The sequence below is a fragment of the Helianthus annuus genome, chromosome 15, assembly GCF_002127325.2.
Source record: "Helianthus annuus cultivar XRQ/B chromosome 15, HanXRQr2.0-SUNRISE, whole genome shotgun sequence".
Classification (NCBI taxonomy): domain Eukaryota; kingdom Viridiplantae; phylum Streptophyta; class Magnoliopsida; order Asterales; family Asteraceae; genus Helianthus; species Helianthus annuus.
Window position 1 is genome coordinate 82,230,657 of NC_035447.2, and position 20,982 is coordinate 82,251,638.

Consider the following 20,982-nt stretch of genomic DNA (forward strand, 5'->3'; position numbering starts at 1 on the left):
AGCTCTTAACAAGAAGCTCCAAAGTCAACCCAACAGCAATCATCAGCTACACCAAGCACCAAAGCTGGAACCACACTGATGGGTCCACCTCCAAATGTCCTAAGAGATGAAATGTTGAAAAGGTTAGCAACTTCAAAACCTAAAGTTGTTAAAAATTTGAAACTTTTAACTTCTGAAACTGTCCCAAAACCAACAATGTCTGATGACTCTGCAATGAGTAAGCTTATAAATCTGTAATTAATGAATGAATGGGAACAAGAAGGAGATTCAAGAAAACCAAACATTGTTAAAAGAAAAATCTCTGAGACTAAGTCTGTCTTGGTGAAAGAGATTGCCAGGGATGTAATGATATTCCCTGAGTTTAATCTGGTGAAGTATTATTTGACAAGAGAAGATGTACCACCAAGACCACCGACTCCTGTCAGAGTAGCTTTAAGAAATGAAAGGATAGTAAGAGGTCAGATAGCATTCACTCCAAGAATGAGAATCCAGTAAAAAGAATTTTAAAAGTGGATGAAGTGAAAGTTGCAACTGATGATGTTGGAGGAACTAGTGTGCAAAACAGGTACACATTTCTGAGGAAAAATGGGGAAGAACAAAAGGTGACTGACGAAGAATTAGCTGACCAGTTGCATCCTATAGACATTATGTTTATGAAGGATCATTATGAAAAGGAAAAGAAAAATAATCAAGATGTCAGAAGAGCATTAAATGGCATATCAAAGGCTGGAATACTGTTGTTTGAAAGAATGGCTTTTTCAGACTTTGATCTATGCATCAACTATGAGTATCTACACAACAAAAAGGTGTATGTCATACCACCCAAAACAAAAGTCCCCTCAGATATAGTGGAAGATGCAAGATCTGGAGACATCATTGAATTAACAAGTAAAACTAGCAGTCACAACTATGGTGTCATCTTCAGAGATAATGAAAACAACAAAGCTCTGTTCAGAAGTGTTGACATCTGCAAGTACTCAAATCAAACTCTGAGGTTTATCATGAAAGGTATGAACAAAAGACAAGAATACCTACAGAAGACAGGAAGAAACTTGGAGGGCCACAGGAAAGAGATTGAGCAAATGATTGAGGATTGGATCCAAGCAAGAGAATGGTATAAAGACATGTATGTCAGCTGCAACAAGTATATCTCCTACAAGAAACAGCTAAAGAGATGAGATGTGCACAAGAGAGTAAAGCTGAATAGAAGAACTTGTTTATTTGAATTTTCATCTTTTATGTAGTTTGTTTTTTTTTTCAGCAATTAGTTTGAATTTGCAAGTATTATGTTTCCACTGTTTGGAAATTTTATGTTCATAAGGTAGTTCATTTTCTTACAATACTTAGGGGGAAACTGTTATGAAACTTTATTTGTATGTATTGAAGAAAATCACAATCAACTGGATCTATGAAGAGATAACAGTCCTGAAGATCACAACAAGAGAAAGAAGATCAGATAGGACAATTGAAATGCACAACATCTACTTCAAAGAATCACAAGTTGATCAAAGAGCTGATTTGGATTATCAGAGAAAGTCATTTCTGATGGATCTGATGATATTTCTGATGAAATATCATCAGTTTCTAACGATTCTGATCATCAGATTTTCTGATGATTTGTTCACCAGAATTTCTAATGAGTGGTTTATCAGAAATTCTGATGAATACCCCACTTATCTAAAACCAAACTCTATCCTGCCACCAATGACCGAAGCAACTGACATTATTGGATATCATGATTACAAAGGCAACTTTGAACGTTGGATTCAATGAATATGTCAAATTACTACTTTTTGCAGGACTTATTGCATGAATAAACTATTGTTTATTCATGTACCCAGCCTTCTATAAATAGAAGGCTCAACCAGCAGAAGACAATTGAGTTTGAAGCTTAGCATTCATATACAAACACCCAAACTCCATTGCCCTTCTCACCCACAGAATTCAAGATTCATTTGTATTAGATAATAATCTTACAATCACCTTGTAAACTATTTTGTTTCAAAGTGATATAAACTTGATAATTCTGTAGGTCTTGTTTCTGAAAGTCTGATTTCCATTTCCGCACATCTTTTTCACATCTACTGAAATCACTTGCCATATTACGTGAAAAGAAGTTGTTTAGGCCATACTGGGTCCAACAAACGCCCTAATTTTTAGTATTTTTTTCTTTTTTTAGGATTTTTCTCAATTTTTAGCAAATTCTGCGCTTTCTGCAGGCTGCAGCATGGGGCCGTGTCCATCCAGTACGCCCCCGTGTCCAATAAACAACAACACCAATTTTGTTTTAAGTCAGACAGTAGCTGACCACGGGGTCGTGTCCATCCAGCACGCCCCGTGTCCAATCTCTAGTTACTGAAAACAGGACCGTAAGATCCCGGCGGTTGCTAAATTATGACAAAAGCATGGATGATATTGATTATTTTTACTGTCGCCAATCTTACGGTGAGTGGTGTCAACTATGTGGTGGGTTTCATCAAGATTTAGAATGTTACATTCTAAAATTTGATCCCCATTACCTAGTAGACCCATCGTTTTCCTGCAATAATCACCTTAAGATGGGCGAAAGTAAAAACGATCACTATTACCCGCCCGAATACCCTCAACCATCTCTTCCAACCGACCTAACCTCCAATGAATTAAGTCAAATGGAAGAAAGGATTCTCCAAAAATTAAAGGAAATAGAACTTATGGTGAAAATGAGGTATTCATCACAAGACAAAAATCAAGGAGAAATGTTAGGATCACATTCGGATATAACCAACATCGACGCCATCACAAGTACCTCAACCTCTTGTGAAAACAATAATGATAGTCATCCCTGTGTCAATTGTGTCGTGAAGGACTCTCCATCGGCCCCCAACGATACGCTCATAGACCTGAGCGATTCAACATATACCTTCTTTAACAAGAGCCCGGATAAGGGAAATAAAGGTTGGTTCCGCCTACAGGTAAGTAGTTTAGGTTTTACCCTTTCCAATAACCTCTTGCGTTCTTGCATAAATCAAAAGCAATTGAGGTACCTCAGGCACTTCGGTGTTGCTCCCTCCAGCAAGGAACCACCCGATCCGAATAAAAACCTTAAAAATTTAGACGTTACTTCATAAAACTCTAGCCACGGGGTCGTGCTCATGTCAACACGCCCCGTGCCCACCAAAAAGTTCCACCACGGGGCCGTGGTAAACAAACACGCCCCGTGCTCACAATACGGACAAAATTGTCTGACCCATCTCTGACCACGGGGCCGTGTCCAGCCAACACGGGGCCGTGGTCAGTGTGCTGTCGCTTTCTATAAAGTCAGCTTTGGGGCAGCATGTTTGGACCCATTCCAAAGACAAATATCTGCCCTGATTTGCACACATACCCAAAAAGGTATAATCTTAAAAAGGTTTCACTCAAACCATCTTGTCTTTGCCACTTTTGTCAATTTCCTTCTTCTCCAAAACTCTCCCACCTCCATTAAAGCTTGAAGCTTCATAACTTCAAGCTTTATCTAAGTAATTGCAAGGTTTTTAACCAAGAAGTCTTAATAAACATAAGCTTTACAACACTGCTTTGAGTTATTTATGTTCAGAAATGTTTTAAAACACAGAAAAAAATTTAAAACAATGAGTTTCTGGGTTCAAAAATCTTGCAGAGGTGTCACCACGAGGCCGTGCCCAGTAGGCACGGGGCCGTGGCCGGAAATTTCATCTTCATTTTTTTTGAGATTTTCGTCTTGTTTTCTTAGTATGTCGAGCCAAAATAGTGGAACGTCATCAACAGGCTCAAGAAACAACCGGAGATGAAGAAGACCATCGATTGAAGCCACCCTAGTCCGCTATGTGTATGCTTTAAGGGAAGTCATCGACCAAATGACATCGGTGGAGGAGATCCTCATCGACCGTATCAACTACTTGACGGTGGGACTAGAGAATAGCTTTCAAGAAATCAACCTTTTGCACCAAAGGTTGAACATTCTTGCTATGCCACCCATGGAAGCAATCTTCCCACAAGAGGATTCGAACCTTGCACAAGAAGTTATTGACCCAACCAAATGTGATGACCTTCCCCAACCTCCTCAAGGCAATCTACACAAGGTTCTGGTCACCGTCGCACCTCCCCCACAAAATGTTGTGGATGATGAGCCTATCCTCTTTCTCCCTCGGGAGATTGAGGAGATGCTCAACGACTTTTGAGGAGCACCCTCTGGAGTGAAGCTCTAAAAAGCCCCTACTCTCCGAAAAAATATTTTCAGGTTTTTGTTATTTTGACATGTCAAATCGGTTTTAAAATTTCTTGCATATTAGGACCTATCTATCTAATCGTATGACTTCTGTAATTTTTAATTTGTAGGACTAATTTTAGGACCGTTTGTATCTCGCACTCTAATATATGATGGTTTAAGTTATTGTTGTGGTGTTTGGATTGTTTTATGGCTTAAACAAACGAGAAAAGACGAAAACTGCCAAAGGGACGTTAAAACGCACCCCATGCACGTAAACAGTTCCTTCCGACAACTTTTACAACTTTCCAGCATGTGCACCACGGGGCCGTGCCCAACCCAACACGTCCCGTGCCTGGAGCTCTGCAGAAACAACAACTGGTCAGGTAACTGAAGTGGACATGCCCCGTGGTCAGCCTTCTGTTCATTTTTGTTACTGGCACTCTAACCACGGGGCCGTGCCCGGACCACACGGGCCCATGGCCAGGTGCCCATTAACATAAAAACTTGTTTTTAAACACACTTTTACACATTCGAATCAACCTAAAAACTTATTTTTGGGCAGATTGAGGACAATGTGTAATTTAAGTGTGGGGGGAAGCTAAAACCTTGAATCTTGCAAGTCCAAATAACAAGCCTTACACAAAACTTGTATTGGAACCGTTAATCACCCCAAATCTTTTCAAAAATTTTCATTTTTTTTACTTGTCTTAGTTTAATTTGGGAATAACAAGTTCTACAAAGGTTATGTTTTTACAAATTTACAACCAATATCGTCGTGATAAAAAGAACCAAATAAGAAAAATTATTAAAAGGCATGATAAATCTTTTTAAAATTTGATTATATATACTTGTTACACTATAAACCCATTCCCACAATAAGTGAGTTTTGAGCCTTTATTGAGCATACATGTATACATCTTTAAACTAAATGCTCATTTTCGTTTCTTGTGTGAATAGCGGCTTGGTTCTTACGACTCTAGAACTTGCCAAGACGATACATTCTTGGTCCTTGCCAGCTTAAACCCAAGTAAGTAAATGATGGGGGTATTAGGACTAACTTATTTTTCTTTCAAAACCATTGTTTTCCTTCTTTTTACTTCACTACCTAAAATCCCCCTAGATTAACCCCTTTGAGCCTAAACCTTTTCGTTTTAAAAACCCGTAAAACAAACACCCACTACCCAAACCTTTTTCCTTTTAAACCCATTGGTTTTAGTAAAAAGCTCGGTTATCTTGTGACAAAAAATATAGAATTTTGCAATAACCAAACAAGTTCCTCAAAAATCTTGTTTGAATATGCTTAGTTTGAATAAAGTCACAAAAACAAAAAAGTTTTACGACAACCGACGCTTTTTACGCTTTTCGCCATTTCGCTAACTACTAACTCAAAAACCACCTACCTTTAGTCCAAGCCTAACCCTTTCCAAAGTCCTCAGGATATTTACAATGGCTTATAGTCAAAAAGGAGGAGGTTTGATCGCTTGGCAAGCATATGGTAGAAGTAAGTCCCATGCCGGAATCGAGTGTTTCACAAAAATACACCTTCGGCCGAGTGTTGAGTGATCTCCCGTGAGGTATGTGAACTTGCATATAAATAGAATTTTAAAGAGGCATGTTATGCCCAAATAAATAATTTTTCTTAACAAGTTCTAAATAAATCATGACGAATAGGATTGTAAATAATATAAAAACAAAATTAAATAAAGATCTTGGATTCCTGACACTCAAGATAAGCCACAAAACTTCTTCTCTACCTATTCCATTTGGGTGTGTAGGCCACATTTAAAGAGTTTTGCTTGAGGACAAGCAAAGATTCAAGTGTGGGGGAATTTGATGTGTACAAAATGTAACATATAAATTACATCAATAGAGGCATAAAACCAACCCTTTTTTAGTTCTAATGTGTAGGATCGTTTGCTGACCCAAACGAGTCGTTCAGAGGTTAACTCTTGCGTTTCAGATGCGGAATAATAAGAAATGCAAGTAGATATAGCTTGTTCTTCTTCCTAACTGCTTGTTGTATTGATTAGAAATGTTTTACAGCTCAAACGTCACACCGGCAGAGCTTCGGCGTGGAATACAATCAATCACTACTCAGGATCGCTCAAACACACATATATATAGTGTTCTGGGTCCGCTCATGTGGACATGTGACACATGAGCGGTCCAGACTAGTTCACATAAGCGGCCCACATGTGCCATAAAAGCGATCCAAGACATCTATGACCCTATGAGCGACCCAGCCTCCTAAAACCTATACAGACTCCTGTTTTCTCGTATTTCGTGCCCTATACTATACAATACGATGTAAGATCTGATCCTAGACACTTAGACGGAATCAACAGATGTAGTGCACCAACAGACTCCCCCTCAGATGTTGATGGAGTCGCCAACACACCTTGACTGTAAACTTGTGTCTTCACATCTGCAGTCTAGATCAGTCTCTGGGCTTTCTCTTTCTCTCTATCTTCAGACTCCCCCTCTCGATTTACTGGTATTCTTTTGTTCTTCAGTAACATCTTCAGGATCGTTGTCTGATCTACACAGGCCTTCGGAATCGAATAACCTGGCTCTAAAAACACTTTAATTCTCTTGATCAGATCTCTTGATTCCTTAAGTTCATCAGCATCAACAACAGACGTGATTTTCAGGATTGAAACTAGGCTCTTCTTTAACAGAAATCTTTAACAATCGAAACTTGGTTACCTGCACAATCTTAACCCAGAAATAAATTTTCTAGATTCATCACATATCAAAAACTTGTGCTCTAACACATGACTCTCTCAACAATCTATGATGAACCACTTGAAGAAGGTTAGATTAATACAAACATTTAGATTTTCACAAACACTCCCCCTCAAATTTTGCTCATCATGTTTAGCACTCGGAATTTTGAAAATCAGTTTTCCAACATCAGTTGTCGAAAATCTTTTTGACTTTTTCAAAAAATTATGCTAAAACACACACAAAATGTTTTTGGATTTTCTGAGAGATATAACTAGACACTACTTCAAAAACATACAGAAATGTAATATTTACAGATAATATTTTTGTGAGTTCGTGCAAGAGGATCATATCAGTTAATGAGACAAATCACCAACACCGTTAAGCTTGATTTCATATTAAGCTTTAAACAATTTACCTAGATTGTCAGTATGTTTGTCCTCCTAAATTCTCAACACAAATTTCAATCGATTCAAGATACAATATTAATGTTTTAGAGACTTAAACTTAATTGTGTATCACTCCACTTGAATATACTCCTGTATCCAGATCCCAAATATTCAGTCTTACAGGTGAGTATACCACATCTGATATCTGTAAAGGGGTTAGGTGCGAAACCATGAGAGCTCAGGTCAGAACTTCCGTTCAGCAGAGAGATGACGGCTCGACTTTTGGTGGGTCCCCTTTAGAGGATCTTTTGCATTTCAACAGCAGCGACTATCAATTTTATTGTTTCATCAGCATGCTGAGGGCGAAGCTTATGTTTCAAAGCTTTAGCAAAAAGTATTATCCGGGGACTAGGTCAGAATTTCCATTCAGCAGAAGTCCCGGGATAATACCCCAGATATCACTGAGTATAAAGACCTAGTATCTCAGAATATGGGACCTTTCAAACAAGATTTCGGGGGTTACCCATATATTCAAGAATAGCTACCCACAAATTAAGCAAGTTTGAATTAGGTTTATATCTCGTTTCAATTTACTAAATGTGCGAAAATCTACTGACACATCCACAGTAAGATTGTTTATCACTTTTTTAAATTTACATTTCTTTAGCGTGCTGTGATAGTCCACTGATGTACTATCATTTCCTCTTTTCACAACGAAACTCATTTTTGAATTTTATCATGTTTTTGGCTTTTTCAAATTTTCAAATGTTTTTGGATTTTCTGAAATTTCCCTACTCCCCCTAAAATTCAAACACATTCTAAAGAAAATTTGAAAACTTCTAGACTCTTGACCCACTAGAAACATAAAATGCAAAACAAACTGTACAGAAACTTGACAACTGACACTGAATCACATCAAATCGCCATTCACTAGGCATAAACAATCTGAACTCCCCCTATCACAAACCATTTTCTCATTTAGATTTCAAAAGACTTAAGTTTGTTTTAATCAAAATGACTTTTCCAGAAAATGAATTTGTGTTGATAACAACCACTTGTAGGTCTATCTTTTAAAAACGGGGATGTGGTTCATCATCTTGTCTATCTTTTGCCATGGATAGTAAATCAAGTACAATTTAATGTCCCTGATTTATCATTTTCATTTAAGAACCTTCTGTACCACTTGTAAATGTAACCTCTTCAAAGTATACAAACATCTCAAAATTTAACCACAAATACCACTTGTGGGATCAAGATTACCACTTGTAGGAATGTTACGTCTACATCACCATTTTACCAATCAGGATGTCGATTCCTGCTTCGCAATTACCAACCTGGAAGCTCCGGCGTAGTCCTTTCACCTGCAAAATCCAAAACACTATTTAAAATTCTTTTAAACAAAATTTTCAAACACTAGAAAGATGCCGATTCCTGATCCACGATATAAACTTGGGATCTCCGGCGTAGTCCTTCGACTATCATGGGAAGCAGACTTCCATCCAAGTCTTTTTAGACTTGATGGCTTTTAGTTCCTGAGCTGTAGGGTTGTATGTTGCCTTTTTAGTTGCATAAAAATCTTTTACCCCCTTAGCTCTCCCGCTCAACATTTTCCCAAACATCTTTTTAACATTCCCGTTGAATGTTTTCTCGACATCAAATTCATCCTTTTCTTTATAAAACTGATTAGAAATCTCAGTTTTTCCCACTTTCTTCTTTACTTCCTCAAACTTCAATGATGGAAATTTCTCATCATTCACTAAAATTTTCTTCTCAACCTGTGGCTCTTCTGGCTTTGTGGAACCAGATTCATCGCCGACTTTTTCTTCTACCTTTTTAGCAACCCACACTTGGTTGTCATTTCCTTTTCTTTTGTAAAATTTTGTCTTCTTCGAACATTCTCCACCCTCATTTTTCGAATTTTTAAAAATTTTGGATTTCTCAGATTTTTCAACAACTTTTTCTTTCATCTTCTGAGAAGCTCCCTGTTTTGCTTTGATATCTTTCGAACAATCCGATGCAATGTGATCAGCTTCTTTGCTTTTAGAACAGGTTTGAGTATTTCTCGGATGAAATACTCCAGTTCCATTCTTTTTCTTCTCAGCAAGAAACTCTTTGTTAGTTTGTCTCCAAAATGGTTTCTGCTGTTCATCTTCCGAGCTTCCACCTGTCACAAATTCAGTATTTGATTTAGAATTGTTCTCATTTTTGTAATTTTTTGGTGGAACAAAACCTAAACCTTTCTTTTTGTAGCTACAATTTTGGTTAGATTTCTTTGGAAAACCAGGACCAGAATTGTAACCTTTTTTCTTGTTTAGACGTTGTTGAACTCTAGAAGTATATTTTTTAGGTTTATCAAAATTTTTCAAAACTTTTAATTCAGGAATATTAACCTCTGTTAGTTTAAAAGTTTTGTTGATTAATTCCGTTTTGATACTCATTATCGGAAACTCTTTGTTGTAATATAATTTGTCAGAACCATTCAAAGTATAAACAACTTCGAATGTTTCATCATTCAAATCTGCCTTTGATAACAAAAATTCTTTATTATAAGACCGTTTAACCGACGAATTTTGACTGTTGACAGACGGCTTTGGCTTTTCAGACTCAGATTTCGACTCAGTCTCCTCATCAGTATCCAACACCTGATCGACCACCTTTTTGATTATTTCAGACTCATGATCAGTATCGGATGAGGTAAACGTCACATCAATGTTTTCTGGTAAGATGTCATTTGTGTCGGTTTTAAGCTTTATATTGACTGCTTTTGCAAGTTGCTCCTCATTTGGTTTCCTAGGTGAATACCCATCCCAAATTGGAGGTGGACACTTGTTATAGCTAACAGTAGTTTTCTTACCACAGTCTTTCTTTTCTTTCGGCATCTCGTCTTGAAAAGCTTCCATACCTGCAACAGTTGGGTAAAGACGATCAATAAGATAATCAGAGGTAGAATAGCTCAACAATAACCTCCTAATCCTCTCATTTTCAATCTTTTCAGTTTCCAACTCTTGCTTCCATTTGGCACTCTCTTCAATGTAAAAATTTATAGCTTTTTGCTTTGACATTAAAGTTGCATTCATCATCGTCAGCGCCTGTTCTCTTTCTGTGTTTGTCTTTTGGAGACCAGTTACTGTTTTGTTCAACACGTCGTACGATTCCTTCACATAATTGAGATTGAACAGGAACTGCTCTTTCTTTTTCTCGTACTCAGCTATGATATCATCTTTTGCTGCACACTTTTTGCAGGCTTCCAGACACTTCTCACATGGCTTGACGACTTCAACAATTTTTTCAACTTCGACTGTTTTTACAACTTCAATCACTTTCTCTACTTCGATCACCTTTTCTACTTCTTTCTCTACCTTGATAACCTTCTCATCAACACTTTCAACATTCTGAACATCAACTTCAGATTCAGATTGTTGTTCTTTAGCAGCTTGTTTCTCTTTCAGTTTCTCCATTCTTTCTGCAAAATAAAAATGAAAACTTTCAGGAGACAGATGAGATTTTGCAATCTTTATATGTTTCTCTTCCTCATCATTACTGCTACTATGATCTGGTGATTGATCAAATTGAACAGATTTTTCAGAATCATCATCAGAAACACCAGAATCAGATGGTGTTTTGTCAAATACAACATCCTGTTCTTGAACAGTTTCATCTTGTACAATTTCATCTGAACTATCTGACACATCCTCAGAGTGTTCTGAAAATCTATCAGTACTATCTGAACTTTCATCAAATGACACAGATTTTTCATCTCCACTTGACACATTCTCTCCAATAGATCTCATCCAAGTAGCAAACAAATTTGGCTCTCGGACGATCTTGGCAATGAAAGCTTTAAAACCTCCCTTTTCATCCACAAACATATCCCAACTGAAACCTTCTGGTAGTTTCTCATCATCTTGATCGATAACACGTTCTGCTGTGGCTTCAGATGATATGTAATCACTCCAGCTGAAATCTACAACACAAGCTCTTTTGGAGTCTTCAGTCTTTCTCCCATGAGCTGTCTGAGGTTCTTGGGATTGACCGACTTGCTGATAGATAGCTTTACGGTAGTAGTCATCTTTCCCGAATGGATTCTGTGCTCCGCTAGCTTCTCTTCCTTTGCACTCCCTCTTGAAATGGCCTTTCTCCCTGCATCGAAAACAAGTAACTTTAGATTTATCAAAACCTAAAGTAGATACATGAGCGTCAAGAAAGTCATTTCTCCCGGTAATGGTTTTGAATTTCTCAGCCCGACGAAGAACACTAGTAAGACACCACTTGATATCCATGAGTTCCATCTCTTCGGCGTCTATCTGATCGTAATCCTCTTTGGTGAGCATAGGATTTCCGATCCGACCAGCAACAAGTCCCTCATAAGATAACAGAACAGAACCAAGAAGTGACATATGATCTTTCGCAGTGTCTTCAGAGAAGCTTTGACCTTCTGGAAGGTTGAGAGCTATGTTGCACTGAATCACGTATCCGTTTCCTGTTTTTGTACTCTGAGACTGAAAGCTTGTGTTAGTCTCTTTTGGATTCACACTCGGAAACGATGAAAACCCGCTGCTGCTCCTGTTTGATCCCTGATCAACTTTGTCTGATGAATCTCCAGCACTGAAAGCGGTTTGAATCTTTGGACTTCTTTCAGCTTCAGAAACTGGAACACTACCTTTATAGTACATTTTAACATCCTGTTGACCACTAGGATTATTCATCCTTGCGATCTTTTGCTGCTCAAGATCCTGACTCTCAATTTTCTCAATAAACTGACCAATTGTTAGTTTATCATAAACACCCGTGTTTTTTAGTATCATCAAATACGTTCCCCACTCTTTCTGAGGTAATGCATCAGCCAACTTATCAACCCATTCCTCACGACCTTTTTCAACTCCTAACATCGATAACGATCGCACTAAGTGACAGTATCTCTCAATCAGCTTTTTAGTATCCTTTCCCGGCAAACTGCTAAACAAATCAAATTCCTTTTTAAGCAATGCCTTCTTGCTTTTGATCATACTTTCACTACCCTCGAATTTTACTTTAAGAGCATCCCAAATTGATTTTGCAGTTTTGTCGTGTTGTAGCAGAATGAATATATCTTCTTTAATAGCCTGCTGTAACAAACTGATCATCATTTTCTCTGCTCTGTACATTGCACGTTCTTGTTCTGAGAATTCAGATATCTGTTTAATGACTTGCAACTCTGTTCGAGGCAATGTGTACTTTTCCAATATGCATTCCCACGATCTGAGATGATTTGCCTGAACCCAGTTTTCAAAGCGATCCTTCCACCCATAATACTCCTCAATGCTCATCAGTTTCGGGGGTTTCTGGGTGGTTCCCGTCTCATTTTCAAGATTCATGGCTTGAGCAATCGCAGCTGGTGATGACGGTGTTGCAAAAGCGTTGTAGAACTCGGAATCCATACTGACTTAACACGTTTTTCAATGAAGATGACAGAACAGCGAACCAGAAATATCCAAATAAGCGAACCAGGTGACTAATGAGCGGTCTAAACAATTTTACCGAATGAGCGAACTCAAATAATATCCCTTCGAGCGGTCCAAACTTTATGTTCGTTCGAGCGAACCAGAGGTTGTACGTTCGAGCGGTCTGAGTTTGATCGAATGAGCGGTTCAAGAATGATCTTTGGAGCGGTCCAGTAACTGTATTTTGGAGCGGTCCAGTAACTGTATTTTGGAGCGATCCAGAAATTGTCTACACGAGCGATTCAGAAACTAATTTGGAGCGGACCAGAAACAAATTTGTACGTATGAGCGGTCCAAAAAGTGATCTACGAGCGGTTCATAATGACGTCACTTCGAGCGGTCCACATTACGAACATGATTTGACCCATAAAAACTTTGAATTTTGGCTTCAAACTTTCCAGGATTTATCTCGATACTATTGCGCACAATCTGTGAAAAATTGAGTGAATTCCGACCGTGAAATCTTCCCGAATCAGAAAAAGAAGGTGTAGAAGTGAGAAGAAATGATGAAAAACAGCTACAATCTGCAGAAAACCTCCTCCCAAGCTCTGATACCACTTGTAGGATCGTTTGCTGACCCAAACGAGTCGTTCAGAGGTTAACTCTTGCGTTTCAAATGCGGAATAATAAGAAATGCAAGTAGATATAGCTTGTTCTTCTTCCTAACTGCTTGTTGTATTGATTAGAAATGTTTTACAACTCAAACGTCACACCGGCAGAGCTTCGGCGTGGAATACAATCAATCACTACTCAGGATCGCTCAAACACACATATATAGTGTTCTGGGTCCGCTCATGTGGACATGTGACACATGAGCGGTCTAGACTAGTTCACATAAGCGGCCCACATGTGCCATAAAAGCGATCCAAGACATCTATGACCCTATGAGCGACCCAGCCTCCTAAAACCTATACAGACTCCTGTTTTCTCGTATTTCGTGCCCTATACTATACAATACGATGTAAGATCTGATCCTAGACACTTAGACGGAATCAACAGATGTAGTGCACCAACATAATGTTGGAAAAAACACGTTTCTTTCTTCCTTTTGAATTTACAGGACCAAATGAGCTTAAAAGAACAAAAGGAACAAATAAGCAGCCAAAAACTAAATAAATACAAGAAGAAGGAATAACATGACATGCCCGACCCCTCGGCAGCATCTCCCAAGACAAAAACAAGAAAACAGAAGCTGACCACGGGGCCATGCCCAGCCAGGCATGGGCCGTGGTCAGACCTCACACATAAAGACAAAGACTGCAGAAGCTTCCACGCCCACCACGGGGCCGTGCCCAGATCACCATGGGGCATGGTCAACTATAAGATTTGCAGAATCTTGATAGTACAACAAAGAGTTGACCACGGGGACGTGTCCAGAAGCCACGGGGTCGTGTGGGGCCCTCTGCTGACAAATGCAATTAATGAAGGAAGAGAAAAGGATGGCCACGGGCCGTGCCCACTTGACACGGGGCCGTGGCCAGGGCTCTGTTCAGGCTATAAATAAGGATGCTTGGTTCACTTCGAAGTCATCCCTTGGCAAACCACTTCTCTCCCACTTTGCCACCACTCCACCACCACTACAACACCAACACCCACCAGCATCATCCATCTTTCATCTTTAGAGTGTGTAGTAGTCTCGGGATCCAAGATTGATAATAAGAGTTCTTGTCAATCAAAGGCCATGCTTGGCTAATCTCTTACATCACTTGGTGAAGACAAGTCTTTAATGCATTACTTTTGATTTTTAATCTTTCGGCACTTTTTAATTTGTTATGTATTAATGACTTTAATAACTAGTTTCTTATGTTGAAAGTGAATTTTCTTTACCATTTCTTCATGATGTCATTGATTTGCTCATTCGTGTCTTTACGGTCTATATAAAGCGCATTAACTACTTGGAAGGGGGTTAGAAGGGTGGTTTGGTAAAGTTCTTGGCTCGTTCAGTGTATAGATCCTGCGAGGACTTGGTTCAAGCTTACTAGGACCTCCTTCAATGCCCCAAAGTTATTGGATGGCGGGGGTGCGAATAGCTTGAACCCCTCATACGTAAACTACTATTAAAACTTTAAACCGGCTTCTTGGGATTATATCCTTGCTGACTTAAACCACTTAGCCGAGGGTAACATCACCTTCAAAAGAGGGGCCTACCACTTTTCGCATTAATAACTTATTTAATTATCTTTCAATATTCCGACCCTTTGGGATTGTATCCATGCTGACTCAAACCACTGGGTTGAGGGTAACGTCACCTTCAAAAGAGGGGCCTACTACTATAACTAAGATAATCTCTTAAAAAGTCCGAAAGTGCGAAAATCATCAAAGGGTACATTAAAGAGGAGTTGGATCCAAGTGATTCTATCTTGTCTATTTGTTTTTCATTTTATTTATCTTTTTAATTTTTAGATTAATTTTGATGTTTAAAAACTTTTATCAAAAATTTAGATCGATTAGACGTTGACAATAAACTGGTATTAAAAGCTCTTGTGTCTTTGGATGACCTCGATATCATTCCAACACTATACCACGCTCGCAATGGGTGCACTTGCACTAGTGTGTGTTTAGTGTTACTACAATATCGTGTTTATAAATTTAAAAGTTGACTAGTGCGTAAAATGAACTTAAAATATTAATAAAATCATATCACGCTTAACGCACACCAACTATCAATTCAATGTTATCTAATGACGGAACATATGGAGGTACCAAAACCGGTGCCATGAACAACATTTAAATCACTGTTGGGTATAATGACTTTTATTTCCGATTCTGCCCCTAAAAAAAGAGGGTAGAGAAATAAGCCAAAAATCTGTAGTAAAATATCTAGTGAATGTTGATAGCATTGATGTGTGCAAAATGCAACATATATATTACATCAATTTAGGCATAAAACTAACCCTTTTTTTAGTACTAATGTTGGAAAAAAAAACGCGTTTCTTTCTTCCTTTTGAATTTACAGGAACAAACGAGCTTAAAAGAACAAAAGGAACAAATAAGCAGCAAAAACCAACATAAATACAAGAAGAAGGAATAAAATGATATGTCCGACCCCTCAGCAGCATCCCCAAAGCAAAAAATAAGGAAACAGGACCTGACCATGGGGTCGTGTCCAGCTGGGCATGGGGCGTGGTTATACCCTGCACAACAAGACAAACTCTGCAGAAGCTTCTACGCCCACCACGTGGCCGTGCCCAGCTCTCCACGGGGTGTGGTCAACTCTTAGATTTGCAGAATCTTGATAGTACAGCAAAGAGTTGACCACGGGGTCGTGCCCAGAAGACACAGGGTTGTGTGGGGCCCTCTGCTGACAAATGCAATTAATGAAGGAAGAGAAAAGGATGATCATGGGCCATGCCCACTTGACACGGGGCCGTGGCCAGGGCTCTGTCAGGCTATAAATAGGGGTGCTTGGTTCACTTCAAAGGCATCCCTTGGCAAAGCACTTCTCTCCCACTTTGCCACCACTCCACCACCACTACAACACCAACATCCACCACCATCATCCATCATCCATCATCCATCTTTAGAGTGTGTAGTAGTCTCGGAATCCAAGATTGATTGTAAGAGTTTTTGTCAATCAAATGCCATGTTTGGCTAATCTCTTACATCACTTGGTGAAGATAAGTCTTTAATATATTCTTTTAATTTTTAATCTTTCGGCACTTTTTAATAGGGATTGTATTAATAACTTTAATAACTAGTTTCTTATGTTGAAAGTGAATTTTCTTTACCATTTCCTCATGATGTCACTGATTTGCTCATTCGTGTCTTTACGATCTATATAAAGCGCATTAACTACCTAGAAGGGTGTTAGGAGGGTGGTTTGGTAAAGTTCTTGTCTCGTTCAGTGTATAGATCCTGCGAGGACTTGGTTCAAGCTTACTAGGACCTCCTTCAATCCCCAATGGTATTGGATGACGAGGGTGCAATAGCTTGAACCCCTCATATGTAAACTACTATTAATACTTTAAACCAGCTTCTTGGGATTGTATCCTTGCTGACTCAAACCACTTAGCCGAGGGTAACGTCACCTTCAAAAGAGGGGCCTACCACTTTCTTGCATTAATAACTAACTTAATTGTCTTTCAATATTTCGACCCTTTGGGATTGTATCCCTGCTGACTCAAACCACTGGGTTGAGGGTAACGTCACCTTCAAAAGAGGGGCCTACTACTATAACTAAGATAATCTCTTAAAAAGTGCGAAAATCATCAAAGGATACATTAAAGATGAGTTGGATCCAAGTGATTCAATCTTATCTATCTGTTTTTCATTTTACTTATCTTTTCATTTTTAGTTTTATTTTCATGTTTTAAAAACTCTTTTCTCAAAAATTGGATCGATTAGACGTTGACGCTAAACCGGTACTAAAAGCTCTTGTGTCCTTGGACGACTTCAGTATCTTACCAACACTAGACAACGCTCGCGATGGGTGCACTTGCCCAAGTGTGTGTTTAGTGTTAGTATAATATCGTGTTTTATAAATTTAAAACTTGACTAATGCGTAAAACGGGCTTAAAATATTAATAAAATCATATCACGCTTAATGCACACCAGTTTTTGACGTCGTTGCCGGGGACACAAGGATTTTAAGAAAGTTTAAAATCGACGGCCTAATCATTTCTATGCATTTTTCTTATTTTTTTAGGATTTTTCTTAGTGTTTTAAATTCTGCAGAAGCTCAGCACGGGCCGTGCCCGGTCAGACACGGGGCCGTGCCCATTATTCTTACTGGCAGTTTTTGTTTTCTTAGTTACATAAGAGTGACGACGGGCCGTGGAGGTGCACCACGGGGCCGTGTTGAACTCCCCAGTAACTGGGATACAGAAAACAGCAACTGTAAACACGACCACGAGCGGTGGTCATTGACCATGGGGCCGTGGTGAGAGATCTGACCGACATTCTTTTTTTGTTTTTATCGCAGGACTTAGAACTCAATTGCAGGGCCTGAATTCTCTACGCAGTGCATGAGCTCCAGTTCCAATAAAGACATAAAAGAACCTCTAGATGAACCCGAAAGCTTTCTAAGAAAAAGACTATAAGCCAAGAATCAAGAGAAGGCTTTGGGGGACCAACTCCCAATGGCGGATTAGCGTACCCTAATGGATTACCTGCGGCCCACGGTCGGTAATCTCGGAGCTGCCATCAATGCACCGAACGTCGATGCCAACAACTTCGAACTTCGGCCGCATCTGATCCAAATGCTCCATAATTCCGCAACCTTCCATGGCCTACCCGATGAAGATCCCCATTTACATATTACCAACTTTTTGGAAATATGTGACACTTTCCGGATCAACGGAGCATCAATCGATGTCGTCCTCCTCCGAATGTTCCTATTCTCACTAAAAGACAGAGCCAAGGCTTGGCTTAACACCCTCCCAAGTGGATCGGTAAACACTTGGGATGAACTTGCCCAAAAATTTCTATATAAGTATTCCCGCCCTCTAAAACCGCTAAATTAATGACTGAAATAAATACATACTCACAAGAAGACGGGGAATCCTTATATGAAACTTGGGAAAGATTCAAGGAGCTATTGAGGAAATGCCCTCATCATGGTCTTACGGTGTGGCAACAAGTGTCCACTTTCTATAATGGATTGTTGCCACACACGAGACAAACACTCGACTCAAGCTCTGGGGGACTTCTAGGTAATCGACGCCCAAATGAAATCTATAATCAAATTGAGGAAATTGCTCAAAACAATTTTCAACAGCACACCCCTCGAGGCTCAAAGTCTATTTCCCCGGGCGCCCATAAAGTAGATGAGAACACCTCTTTACAAGCACAAATCGAGGCCCTGTCCTCAAAAATCAAAAAATTGGAAATGAAAAAAACGGCCCCGGTTATGGCTTATGAAGGGTGTAGTGGGCCACATGAAAATTGAAGTTTTATGAAAGAAATGGAAAATCAAACAGAAATGGTAAACTACATTGATAATCGACCTAGACCGTCGCGTCCCCCAATGGGTACCTACAACCAAGGATGGGGAACCACCCTAACCTTGGTTGGAGGGAGCCCGGAAATAGTAGTGACCAACAAAATCAAAATCAACGGCCAAACTTTCAACAACAACCAAGAAATGAATCATAAAATTTCACTCAACAACAACAAGGGGGCCGGGAGAGGCTTGAAGACCTCATCACATGCCTCATCTCCGAAACCGACAAAAGGTACTCGGATCGATTCCTACAAACGGAATCCAACATTAGAAACCAACGAGCTAGTATTCAAAACATTGAAAAACAATTAAGTCAACTAGCCCAAAATTTCTCCGAGAGACCACAAGGCGCATTACCTAGCAATACCGAAACCAATCCAAAGGCGCAAGTACACCTCATAACATTAAGAAACCAGACCGTAGGTCCCGAGGAAACACCACTACCCCCAACCATCAACAATCCACCCGACCAAACCACAAACTCACCCTCAACCCACCAAAAAACAACTATCCCACAAAATTTCGAACCTACCAAAAACCCCTTGGTACCCTACCCTGGTCAGTTACTTTACCAAAAGACCGACGAGCAATTCACAAAGTTTATAAACATACTAAAACAATTGCATATCAATCTCTCATTTGTAGAAGTCCTCACTCAAATGCCAAAGTACTCAAAATTCATGAGAGACTTCCTCACCCACAAAAGGAAAATTGAAACCTTGCAATTGGTCAACCTAAGTGAAGAATGCTCCGTCGTACTCCTCAACAAACTCCCACAATAGAAAATCGACCCCGGGAGCTTCACCATCCATTTCTCCATTGGGGGATCACCCATACGAAATGCACTAGCCGACCTTGGGGCTAGCATCAATCTCATGCCCGCATCAATGTTTGACCGACTCGGACTAGGAAAAACGAGCCCCACAAAAATGAGCATACAACTCGCCGATAGGTCTATCAAATACCCACAAGGTGTTGTCAAGAATCTATTGGTAAAAGTCGGAGAATTCGTCTTTTCAGCCAACTTTGTCATACTCGACATGGAAGAGGACACCGAAGTTCCCCTCATTCTAGGAAGACCATTCCTCGCCACCGCTCGTGCCATGGTAGATATGAGTGACGGGAAGCTAACATTGAGGGTTGTAGACAAGGAGATGAAGTTCGGGGTTGGAAAGAGAGTAGAGGACGACCCGGTCAACTACATGGATGTCATAGACTCAAGCTTGGATTACGCTCTCCGACGGTGCAACATGGGATGCGATACATCCCGTTCGGGTAACATATGACTGGCTTTGGGTCTAGCCAAGGACCCTTATAAACATGGCGCACCACGGAGGCATTCCGCGGAACTATCCCTAGTATTAATTTAGTTTAACTTTTATGTTTTCTAGTTTAGTTTTACTTTTCAGGAATAAATCACACTCGAAAAGATGAAAACTGCCAAAGGGATGTTAAAACCGCACCCCATGCACGTGAACAGTGCCTCCCGTCAACTTTTCCAACTTTCCATCATGTGTTGCACGGGGTCGTGCCCAGCCCAACACACCCCGTGCCCAGGCTCTACAGAAAAAAATCTCCAGATCAGGTAACTGGCCACGAGCGGTGTCCAGTAAACACGCCCCGTGGCCAGCCTTCTGTTAAATTTTGAAAATTTTGATACTGACAATCTGACTACGGGGCCGTGCCCGGACCACACGGGGCTGTGGCAAGATGCCCAGTAACATAAAACTCGTTTTTAAACACGTTTTTACACACTCGAATCAACCTAAAAACTTATTTTGGGACACATTGAGGACAATGTGTAATTTAAGTTTGGGGGGATGCTAAAACCTTGAATCTTGCAAGTCCTAATAACAAGTCTTACACAAAACTCTATTGGAACCGCTAATCACCCAAATCTTTTCAAAAGCTTTTCATTTTTTTACTTGTCTTGGTTTAATTCGAGAATAACAAGTTCTAAAAAGGTTATGTTTTTATAAATTTACAATCGATAGTGTCGTAATAAAAAGAACCGAATAAGAAAATTATGAAAAGGAATGACAATTTTTTTTTAAATTTGATTATATATACTTGTTCACATTATAAACCCATTCCTACAATAAGTGAGTTTTGAGCCTTTATTGAGCATATATGCATATATCTTTCAACTAAATGCTCATTTTTGTTTCTTTGTGAATAGCCGCTTGGTTCTTACGACTCTAGAACTTGCCAAGACGATACATTCTCGGTCCTTACCAACTT

General features: G+C 39.5%; 1 non-coding gene across 1 annotated transcript; it reads right to left on the minus strand.

Annotated features, from left to right (window-relative positions):
* Window positions 1–18,255: 18,255 nt before the first annotated feature.
* Window positions 18,256–18,362, minus strand: LOC118487920. Its single transcript, XR_004882853.1, has one exon. It is a non-coding gene; the product is annotated as a small nucleolar RNA R71 (small nucleolar RNA).
* Window positions 18,363–20,982: the final 2,620 nt, after the last annotated feature.